Source organism: Nomascus leucogenys, chromosome 12 (assembly GCF_006542625.1).
Source record: "Nomascus leucogenys isolate Asia chromosome 12, Asia_NLE_v1, whole genome shotgun sequence".
NCBI lineage: Eukaryota > Metazoa > Chordata > Mammalia > Primates > Hylobatidae > Nomascus > Nomascus leucogenys.
Window position 1 is genome coordinate 79,715,081 of NC_044392.1, and position 12,456 is coordinate 79,727,536.

General features: G+C 39.2%; 1 protein-coding gene across 1 annotated transcript in view; it reads left to right on the top strand.

Annotated features, from left to right (window-relative positions):
- The window catches only part of ALG14 (ALG14 UDP-N-acetylglucosaminyltransferase subunit), a 94,256-nt gene that overhangs the window by 12,258 nt on the left and 69,542 nt on the right, over positions 1–12,456 (top strand). The gene's annotated exons all lie outside the window — the stretch shown is intronic.

Sequence of the window (12,456 nt, forward strand, 5' to 3'; positions counted from 1 at the left end):
TGGATTTAGGGCCCACTCTAATTCAGAAGGACCTCATCTTAACTTGATCATATCTGCAGTGATATTATTTCTAAATAAGGTCACATTCATAGATTCCAGGTGGACATGAATTTTAGGGGGACAGTAGTTCACTGAATGTAAATATTTACGTTGAACTATTTTGGGAAAGTCTTTTTTTTTTTTTTTTTGAGATGGAGTCTAGCTCTGTTACCCAGGCTGTAGTGCATCATCACAATCTCGGCTCACTGCAACCTCCGCCTCCCAGGTTCAAGTGATTCTCCTGCCTCAGCCTCCCAAGAGTAGCTGGTACTACAGGCATGTGCCACCACGACTGGCTAATTTTTGTATTTTAGTAGAGCCAGGGTTTCACCATGTTGGCCAGGCTGGTCTCAAAATCCTGACCTCAAGTGATCTGCCCACCTTGGCCTCCCAAGTACTGGGATTACAGGTGTGAGCCACTGCACCCGACCAGGAAAGTCTCTTTGACATATAATGCAAAACAACAACTTTTCCCTTTTAGAAAGTGTGAAAGTCTAGAAATAGCAGGTGATTTTTTTTAAGTGTAAAAGGAGAAAATAGAGACTATTGAGTATACTAGTAAGTGTTCTTTTCATTCTTGTGAGACAGATAATAGTATCCTCATTTTACAAATGAGAAAAATCGAGGCTCAAAGGTATAAATAACTCAACCAGAGTCCTGCCAAATATGTGTCACATACCTAGACGTCTCCTCCAAAGCCTTTGCTTCTCCTACATAACTACCCTGCTGATGTTGTGTATTATTTTCCAATTCAAAAGACTTAGTAGGAGAAGAATGCCCTGGAAATTCTCATCTAAGGCATCAGAGACTAAAAATGTCATTTAATCTCTTATCTTAGGGTGTATTTGAGAAAAGGTAGAGAATTTGGAGAAAATGATGATGATTTTTCACAGAAGAATAATGTGAAAAGTCTAGTTTACCAGTGGTATAGAGCACTTAAAAATGTACAAAGAGCAAAATAATCACAAAATTGTTACTGTGTTTTTCAGCATAAGGAGCAGGTATCTTTGGTTTGACCCAACTACTAGTGTGCAGGTTGTTTCTCAAGTTGCATCTAATTTGGAGTCTCTATTTTTAATTTAGAATATGTATTAAATATTTCCCTCTTGGTCTGTCACCATATGTATTGTTTATTTACTGAATGATTTCATGGTTTAGTGAAACATTTGGAAGATTGTTATATACTGTGCATCACAACACTTAGAACCAAGTAAGTTGGGTTTGCTTCACATTGACAAGAAAGCTAAATATTTTGGATTTTTATTTTTATTTATTTGTTTTTTTTTTTTTTAAACAGAGTCTCGCTTTGTCACCCAGGCTGGAGTGCAGTGGTGTGATCTCGGCTCACTGCAGCCTCCGCCTCCTGGGTTCAAGCAATTCTCCTGCCTCAACCTCCCGAGTAGCTGGGAGTACAGGCGCCTGCCATCGTGCCTGGATAATTTTTTTTTTTTTTTTAGTAGATACGGGGTTTTACCATGTTGACCAGGATGGTCTCGATCTCCTGACCTCATGATCTGCCCGCCTCAGCCTCTCAAAGTGCTGGGATTACAGGCATGAGCCACCGTGCCGAGCCAGATTTTGGATTTTTATGGTGCCATTATTTTGTATTTTCAAAGTGCAGTGTAGGACTGAGCATCTCTGTTCAACTTCCGTTTACTAACACTTTCGTACTGGGGCAATGCAGCCACTGTTAGAGAGAAAATTCTACTCCATTCCTAAAAGAGCCTCTACTCATGAATCTGAAACTAGGAAGAACTCTGCAGAGATGCAAATGAACTGTTGAGGGAGATCGCATGAACATTTCTGCTGGCCACCACTGGGTACCACACTGTGTGTGTGCGTGTGTGTGTGTGTGTGTATAGGAGGGTGTTGATGGGAGGTGGTAAGGGACAGAAAGACAAAGAAGCAGAGATAGACACCTTCCTGCCAAGCCTTACTAAGGTTGGGGGGTTTCCTTGCTGGTCTTTTTCTACACTTCAGCTCAGCCATCTTTTGTACCTTCCATGGAGCTCACCAGACTAGGAAAAGGTGGGGTCTTGCTGAAGAAATCAATAGTGATCAATACATTTGCTGGAAGAGCCCATATTAGCCAAGTATAATTAACAATCTAGACCTGCACTGTCCAGTATAGTAGCCACTAGCCATATGTGGCTACATGTATTTCAATTTAAATTAATTAAAACTAAGTAAAATTTAAAATTTGGTCCCTCGGTTGCACTAGCCTCATTTCTAATGCTCAGTAGCCACATGTGGCTAGTAGCTACCATTTTGGATTATATAGAACAGAACGTTTTTATCATTGCAGAAAGTTCTATCAGATGACACTAATCTAGACTTTCATTTATAATAAGCTGAGAACGAAATATGATTAGATATTGTGAAGATAATTAACAGATTCAAAAATAAGGGCCCCTCCCAAAAGTTAACATAGAAACAAAGTAACTTTTTAGCTCCTGAGTGATCACAAGAAACTTAAAAAGAGGAAGAAAAAAAGAAAATAACTTTTAAAATTTCATATTATCATTGAAATTCAAGGAGATATTCCAAATAAACCAGAATAATCTTTTTTTTTTTTTTTTTTGAGACAGAGTCTCGCCCTGTCACCCAGGCTAGAGTGCAATGATGTGATCTCAGCTCACTGCAACCTCCACTGCCCGGGTTCAAACGATTCTCCTGCCTCAGCCCCCCTAGTAGCTTGGCTTACAGGTGCCCGCCACCACGCCCAAATAATTTTTGTATTTTTAGTAGAGACGGGGTTTCACCATGTTGGCCAGGCTGGTCTCGAACTCCTGACCTCGTGATCCACTCACCTCAGCCTCTCAAAGTGCTGGGATTACAGGCATGAGCCACTGCGCCCAGCCAAGAATAATCTATTTTATAAGGGAAGCAATGTTAAAACAAGAAAGATTCCTTGGAAATTAAAACAAAGTGCTTATCAAAATTAAAAGTTCTGAGTCAGTAATTATCAGGTTAAATATAGCCGAAAACCTTATTCGTGAATTGAAAGTCAGGCTAAAGGAATTCTCCAGGCAATAAGGCAAATATGAGGGAAAAGAATCATGAAATGTCAAGAATGAGAGGAAAGAAAGTAAAATTTTTAAAACTCTAGAATAGATTTTCATTAGCTTTCTCCTAGCTCAAGTATCACTTTTTAATTAAATCTCATCATAACATCAACAGTTATATAGTCTTAACTTACCAGTGTTTCTTGTATACCATGTCTTCTGATTTCATTTTGTTTTCTATTTGGCTCAAGTGTTTCCTTCAGTATTTTTTTTTTTTTTTTTTTTTTGAGAAAGGTTATATGGACAGTATATTTCCAGAGTCTTTTCAGCTCTGAAAGTATCTTTTTTTTTTAGAATGAATCTCACTCTGTTGTCCAGGCTGGAGCGCAGTGGCGCTATCTCAGCTCACCACAACCTCCACTTCCTGGGTTCAAGTGATTCTCCTGACTCAGCCTCCCGAGTAGTCAGGATTACAGGCGTGTGCCACGACGCCCAGCTAATTTTTTTGGTATTATTAGTAAAGATGGGGTTTTGCCATGTTGGCCAGGCTGGTCTCAAACTTCTGACCTCAAGTGATCCGATCGCCTCGGCCTCCGAAAATAGTGGGATTACAGGCATGAGCCACTATGCCGGCTATCATCTCTGAAAATATCTTTTTTTTTTTTTTTTTTTTTCAGATGGAGTCTCGCTTTGTCGCCAGGCAGGAGTGCAGTGGCATGATCTTGGCTCACAGCAACTTCCAATTCCCTGGTTCAAGCGATTCTGCCTCAGCCTCCCAAGTAGCTGGGATTACAGGCACGTGCCACCATGCCCAGCTAATTTTTGTATTTTTAGTAGAGACGGGGTTTCACCATGTTGGCCAGGATGGTCTTGATGTTCTGACCTCATGATCTGCCCACCTCGGCCTCCCAAAGTGCTGGGATTACAGGGGTGATCCCACCGTGCCCGGCCTGAAGATATCTTTATAGTGACATAATATCCCTGCAGTTGTTCGGCTTGATGTACAATACGAATTGTAATGCCACAATTTTTTCCTCTCAGAGTGTGTAAATACTATTCCATTCTCTTCCAGCAGTCAGAGTTCCAGAAGAGACGTTCGATCCTAGTTTGATTCTCTTTCCTTAGAATTCTGAAATTTAATCAGGCCATGTCTACATGTCTGTTTTCTTATTAATTCTTTCTCGAATTCAGTGGACTCTTATGATCTTTCTTCAATTTAGGACCATTTTCTTCTCTTTTTTTCTACTTGTCTATTCTGTAAACTAATCCTTTTTCATATTATATATAGGTCATATGTATATATCTACACACACACACACACACACACAGATGGTCATCTAAGGAGAAATGACCATCTGTGTGTGTGTGCGTGCATGCATGTATTTTCACAACCTTGCAGGGATGCCAAAATCCACAGATGCTCAAGTCCCTTTTATAAGATGATGTAGTATTTGCACATTGCTCATCCTCCCATATACTTTAAATAACCTTCAGGTTATTTATAATACCTAATACAGTGTAAATACTATGTAAATAGTTGTTATACTGTATTATTTAGGAAATAATGACAAGGGGAAAAAGGCCTGTACATGTCCAGTACAGGTACAGTTATCCATTCTTTTCCCAAAATATTTTCGATCCGTGGTTGATTGAATCCACGGATGCAGAACCCATAGATCTGGAGGACTAACTGTGTGTGCACGTGCATATATATGTTTCTTAGAAGGTTACATGGACAATATATTTCCTTATCCATACAACAGAGTTGTGTGCGTGTATGTATGTATGTATATATATATTCATTTATATTTATATAAAACTGTATACATTTTCTTCCTGCTTATTCTTTCACTGTTTTATATGAAGAGAAGTTTTAGATTTTTTTTTTTTTTTGAGCCAGAGTCTCGTTCTGTTGCCCAGGCTGGAGTGCAGTGGCCTGATCTTGGCTCACTACAACCTCCACCTCCTGGGTTCAAGCAATTCTCCAGCCTTAGCCTCCTAGTAGCTGGGACTACAGGTGTGCGCCACCATGCCCAGCTAATTTTTGTATTTTTAGTAGAAACGGGGTTTCACTATGTTGGCCAGGCTGGTCTCGAACTCCTGACCTCGTGATCCACCCGCCTCGGACACCCAAAGTGCTGGGATTACAGGCGTGAGCCACCACGCCCAGCCAGAAGTTTTAGATTTTAATGTTTATGTTTTCCTTTAGGAATCCAAATTTATATTTTCCCTTAGGACTTAAAGGTCATAGAGTTATACTCAAGTGTTATTTTCTAGAAGTTTTAATATTTTTCTTTTCTTTTTTTGAGACAATGTGTCACTCTGTCACCCAGGCTGGAGTGCAGTGGCATGATCACAGCTCACTGCAGCCTCGATCTTCCCAGCTGAGGCAATCCTCCCACCTCAGCCTTCCAAGTCGCTGGGACTATGGGAGCGCACCACCACACCTGGCTAATTTTTGTATTTTTTGTAGAGACAGAATTTCTCCATGTTGCCCAGGCTGGTCTCGAACTCCTGGACTCAAGCAGTCTGCCCACCTTGGCCTCCCAAAGTGCTAGGATTACAAACATGAGCCACCGTGCCTGGGCACATTTTGCTTTTCACACTTGTCTTTAATTCATCTGGAATTGATTTTTTTCTGTATAATGTTTGAAAGAGATCTAACTTCCATATGGCAAAACAGGGGCCCAGCCCAGCACCATTTATTCAACAGTCCATTTCTGCAGTGCCGCCACTGATACGTCAAGTTTTTGTGTATGTATAGGTCTGTATCTTAGCTCTCTGTTCTTTTTTTTTCTGCTTCTATTATATAGCTGTTCAGCCTAGCTCTTTATTCTGTTAACTGGTTTGTTTGTCTGTCCCTCACCCAGTACCAAACTCCCTTAGCTTTATCCTTCAGAAGTGTTTTTTTTTTTTTCTTTTTTTGAGACAGAGTCTCACTCTGTAGCCCAGGCTGGAGTGCAGTGGCACATCTCTGCTCACTGCAAGCTCCGCCTCCTGGATTCACGCCATTCTCCTGCCTCAGCCTCCCGAGTAGCTGGGACTATAGGCGCCGGCCACCACGCGCGGCTAATTTTTTTTTTTTTTTTTTTTTTTTTTTTAGTAGAGACGGGGTTTCACCATGTTAACCAGGATGGTCTTGATCTGCTGACCTCGTGATCCGCCCGCCTGGGCCTCCCACAGTGCTAGGATTACAGGTGTGAGCCACCGTGCCCGGCCGAAGTGTTTTAATTTTTCTTTCCTTCTTATGTAGGTTTTTAAATTAGTTTTGACAAGTTCACGAAAGAATCTTGTTGATATCTTTATTTGCATTAAATTGAATATATCAGTTTGGGGAGAACTTATATCCATATGATGATGTCTTCCTATCCAGAAACTTCATCTCTCTCTCTCTTCATTGTTTAGATATCCTTAATGCTTTTCAGTAACATTTCTAATTGTCTTTATAAGAGTCTTGCATATCTTTGGTGTGTTTATTTCTAAGTATCTTGTATTTTTTTTTACTTTTGGAAGTAATATATCTTTTAGTGACATTTTCTGTGTTGGTGGTATGTAGAGATACACTTGATTTTTGTATGGTAATCTTAGAAGAACTACTTGTTACATTCTAATTAAAGCTGGTAATTTGCTATGAATCTTTGTTATCTGTGAAGATAATCTAATCATCTGCAAATAGTGATAGTTCTAATTCTTTCTAATCCTTACACCTTTTGTTTTTCTCATTTTATTTTGTCAGAACTTCCAGAACAGTAACAAATAGAGAATAATGTAGTGGACACCCTTGTATTCTTTCTGATTTTAAAAATGTGCCAAGAGTTTTACCTTAAATCATACTTGGTTGTTGATTTTTATCAAATGTCTTTTCTGCATGTGAGATAATATGGTTGTTCCAATTTTATTTGTTTATATGGCCAAGTACGTGGTATGAACTATTCTTGAATTCCTGGAATAAACTCAGTTTGTTTATGGTGTGTTATATTTTAATACATTGCTAGATTTGGTTTGCAAACATATTGTTTTGGATTTTTAAATGTATGTTCATGTGTGAGATTGCACTTTTCCTTTCTCATGCTTTTCTTTGGTATTGATATCAAGGTTACAGTACTCTCATCAAATGAGCTGTGGAGTATAGACAACTTTTTATTCTCAGGAGGAATTTGTGTAAGCATGGAATTGATTATTTTTAAGTTTTGCAGAACTTGTCTAAGACAAAACCACCTGGGCCTGATATGTTCTTTTTGTAATGGTTATAGGACTCTTCAAGCTTTGCGTTTCTTTTTTTTTTTTTTTTTTTTTTTGACGGAGTCTCGCTCTGTCACCCAGGCTGGAGTGCAGTGGTGCGATCTTGGCTCACTGCAACCTCTGCCTCCCAGGTTCAAGCGATTCTCCTGCCTCAGCCTCCTGAATAGCTGGGACTACAGGCACATGCCAGCATGCCCAGCTAATTTTTGTGTTTTTAGTAGAGACAGGGTTTCACCATGTTGGCCAAGATGGTCTCGATCTCATGACCTCGTGATCCACCCACCTCGGCCTCCCAAAGTGCTGGAATTACAGGCGTGAGCCACCGCACCTGGCCGCTATGTGTTTCTTTTTAAATCAGTGTTGTTAAGACATTTTTCTAGGAATGTGTCCATTTTATGTAAATTTACAAATGTATTGACATAACTATTTTCATAATTGTATTAGTCGTTCTTGCATTGCTATAAAGAAATACCCAAGACTGGGTAATTTAAAAAGAAGAGAGGTTTAATTGGCTCACAGTTCTGCAGGCTATACAAGAACATAGCAGCTTTTGCTTCTGGGGAGGCCTCAGGAAGCTTACAATCATGGCAGAAGGCAAAGGAGGAGGCAGCACTTCACATGGGCAGAGCAGGAGGAAGGGGTGGAGGGAAGTGCTACATACTTTTAAATAGACAGATCCCGTGAGAACTCACTCACTATACTGTACCAAGGAGATCATGACCAACCATTCGTGAGAACTCTACCCCCATGACCCAGTCACCTCCAACCAGGCCCCTCCTTCAACACTGAGGATTACAATTCGACATGAGATTTGGTGGGGACACAGATATAAACCCTATCAATAATATTCTCTTGTTATTTTTGTAATTTGTGCTGTAGCTGTAGTTTGTGCCCTTTTCCATTCCTAATTTTGCTTGTTTGAAGCCAGACATTTGTCAATTTTAATATTCATTTTTTTGTTGTTTGAGACAAGGTCTCGCTCTGTCACCCAGGCTGGAGTGCCATGGTGCCATCACAGCTCACTGCAGCCTTGACTTCTGGGGCTCCAGTGATCTTCCCACCTCAGCCTCCCAAGTAGCTGGGACCATAGGCACATGCCCCATGCCTGGTTAACTTGTATTTTTGGAAGAGATCGGGTTTCACCATATTGCCCAGGCTGGAATTTTAATATTCTTTTCTATGTTTAGCTTTTTTATTTCTCTGTTGTATCTTGTTTTCTATTTAATTTCTCCTTCTATTTTATAACCTTATTGCTTCTGATTTTATGTTTATACTATTGTTCTCTTTCCAATGTTTTAAGTTGTATCTTTATCTCATTAATTTTCAGCCCTTATTCAAATACAAGTATGACTATAAATTGCTCATTAGGTAACATTTTACAGCATCTCAAAAATTTTGATATGTAACACTTTTATTATTGTTAATTTCTAGGTACCACAAAGTTCTCATTATGAATTTTTCTTTGACCCTTTAATTATTTCAAATTTTAAAAAACTCTAATTTTTTAAACTGATTTATTATTTTGTTCCGGTATAGTCAGAAAATTGGCCTGTATAGGACCAAGTTTTTTTTAATTATTGAGATTTTTTTCATGGCCTTGAAATTTACTTAATGTTCTTACACGTGGTCAGTTGTTACATGTGTCAGTGAGAGAAATGTGTATTCTCTAATGGTCTGTTACATACGACAATTAAATGAAGCTTTTTAATTGTATTGTTAAAATCTACTGTGACCTTGACGACACTTTTGTATGTTTGACTTAGCTGTTACTGAAAGAGATATGATGAAATTTCTCTTTCTGATGATGGGTTTAATTTCTTCTTGTAGTTGTGTCAATTTTGTTTTGTGTATCTTGAGACTATTTTATTACATGCATTTAAATTTAAAATTGTTACAGGCTACTGGTCAGTTGAACTTTTTGTTATTACAGTATTTAATGACTTATTTTATCCTTAAAATGCTTTTTCTTAAAGTATATATTTTTTCTGATGTCAGTATATCTAACTTTCTATTCTTATACTAGATACCTTTATGTGCTTTTATTTTTTGGATGTGTTGTCTGTAAGTAACATGTAGCTGGACTTTTTGTAAAACTCTAATCTGACATTGTGGGCGGAGAATGTGCTCTTGTAAAAGAAGTTCCTTGGTATTTGTTGAGACTTACTTTGTAGCCTAGTATGTTTGAGTTTGAGTACGTTTTCTGTGCTTAAAAAGAAATTATATTCCCCATTGTTTGTTGTAGAGTTCTGTGTATGTCCATAATGTTTACTGCATTGTTCAGGTCATCTTCTATATCTTTATAAATTGTTTTGACTTCTTGATCTATTCAGTAAGAGAGAGGCATGGGCTGAGTGCTGTGGCTCATACCTGTAATCCTAACGCTGTGGGAGGCCAAGGCAGGAGGATTGCTTGAACCCAGGAGTTCGAGGTTACAGTGAGCTATGATCATGCCACTGCAGTCAAGCCTGGGTGACAGAGTGAGACTACATCTCTAAAAACAAACAAACAAAAAAACCAAAAATCCCAAAAAACAGAGACAGGTATGGAAAAATTGTGATTGTGAATTGGTCTTTTTTCTTTGTATTTATTAGCTTTCTGTACGTATTTTTGCATTCTAGTTCAAATTTGATTCTACGTAGTGAATTATTTTTAATCATTATGAAGCTCAAATTTGATTCTACTTAGTGAATTATTTTTCATCATTATGAAGTGACCCATTTTATCCCTAATAATGCTTTTTTAAAAAAAACTATTTTATCTAACGTTAACATAGAAATACCAGCTTCCTTTTGGTTAGTGTTTGCATGGTATGTATTTTCCCAACTCTTTATTTTCACTTTTTTGTGTGTGTTATTGCATTTTTTGTGTGTCTTTTATAAATGACATATAGCAGAGTTTTAAAAATTCAAAACTGAGAATTGTCTTCTAACTAGCATGTTTGGTACATATACATTTGTTGTGATTACTAATGCATTAGATTTCTTTCTCCTATTTTATTTTGTCCTTTTTACTTGACCTTTTTCTTGGAATCTTTTTGTTTTTCCTCCTTGGGCTGCTTTCTGTTTGTGTTAATGAAGATGTCTTTATTCCCCCTTTTTTGTTTCATTTGGAAATGGAAATTATTCTATTCCCTTAGACATTATTCTTTTTTTTTTTTGAGATGCAGTCTTGCTCTGGTGCCCAAGCAGGAGTGCAGTGGTGCGATCTTGGCTCAGCACAACCTGTGTCTCCCGGGTTCAACCGATTCCCCTGCTTCAGCCTCTGAGTAGCTGAGCTTACAGGCACGTGCCACCACACCTGAGTCATTTTTGTATATTTAGTAGAGACAGGGTCTCATCATGTTGCCCAGGCTGGTCTCGAACTCCTGACCTCAAATGATCCACCTGCCTCTGCCTCCCAAAGTGGTGGGATTACAGGTGTGAGCCACTGCACCCAGCCCTTTACACATTGTTCTTAAATTGTTAACATGAGTAACTAGTTAAAGGAAAAAATATAATATCTCCATCCTCCTCCTGAAAAACAAAGCTTTTATTTTTATTTTATTTTTTTCTCATTCTTGCTGTCATCTTAAACAAAGTGTTTAGAATGTTTTAACTGTGAGCACTCCTTCTCCTCTTACATATTATTGTGTAGTATTTTGGTTCTAATTTGTGTTTATACCACCTAAATTAGTTATCATTATTATTGCTTTATACAGTTGTGCTTATTTAGATGTATATTTATATAGCATTTTCTTTCTTACCCTTGCTTCTTTATCCTACTTGTTTTTTTGGATTCAGTGTCTTTCTTTCAGAAGTATGTATTTCATTAGTTCCTTCATAGAAGTTCTGCAAGTGATGACTTTTCTTTTTTTTTTTTTGAGACGGAGTCTCGCTGTCGCCCAGGCTGGAGTGCAGTGGCGCGATCTCGGCTTACTGCAGGCCCTGCCCCCCGGGGTTCATGCCATTCTCCTGCCTCAGCCTCCTGAGTAGCTGGGGCTACAGGCGCCTGCCACCTCGCCCGGCTAATTTTTTGTATTTTTAGTAGAGACAGGGTTTCACCGTGTTAGCCAGGATGGTCTCGATCTCCTGACCTCGTGATCTGCCCACCTCGGCCTCCCAAAGTGCTGGGATTACAGGCGTGAGCCACCGCGCCCGGCCAAGTGATGACTTTCCATATTTTTGTTTGTTTACCTGAAAATATGTCTTGGTTTTGTCCTTCCTTTGATTAGAATTCTAGTTTTCCTTCATGACAAAGTTTAGCATTCACAAACTTATTTAACAAATATTTATTGAATACCTAATAAGTGTTAGGAATACAGTAGTGAATAAAACAGAAAAATCTCTGCCCTTATGGAGCCTACATTCTAGTGGCAGGATAATAAGCCAGATAATTAGGTAAAATTTATAAGGTGTTGGTGAAAACTTGTTAAGAGGAATAAAGCAAGGCAAAGGAATAGGAAGATTCAGAGGGTTAAAGCGGGGTTGTAATTTTAGGTAGTGACCAGGAAAGGTGGCGTTTAGATGAAGACCTGAAGGAGGTGAGATGTTAAACTGTCTGGGGAAAGATAATTCTGGGAGAGGAAGCAGTAACTGCAAAGAAGGCCCTGAGGTGGGGCCATGCCTGGCATGTTTGTAAAATAGCGAGAAGGTCCGTGTAGCCAAAGCGAAGGAAGCAGGCGAGTAGTATCTGAGGTCATAGAGGTTAAGGTAAGGATGTTAGGCTTGGATCTTTTAAGACCTTGTTGTTCATTTTTTGGCTTGGATGGCTTTTTGCAGTGACTGAAATGGGGAGCCATTGGGAGGCTTTAGGTAGAGGAGGGACATGATCTGACAGGATCACTTTGGGTGCTGAGTAAACTGAAGGGGAGAAGGGCAAAAGCAGGGAGAGGGGTTTAGAGGCTATTGCAGTGCTCCAAATGAGAGATCAGCATGGCTTAGACCATGAATGGCAACAGTGGATGCGGGAGAAGGAAGTCAGATTCTCAGTATATTATGAAGTCAGAGCTGATAGGATTTGCTGGCAGATAAGATTTAGGGTGTGAGAGAATGAGGAGGAGTGGAAGATGGCACCCAGGTTTTTGGCCTGAGCCACTGGAAGAATGGAGTTGCCACTTACACAGGGAAGGTTAGAGCGGTCATCAGGAGGGGTAATTGTGGGTTATCTGTAAACATACAAGAGAAGATATAGA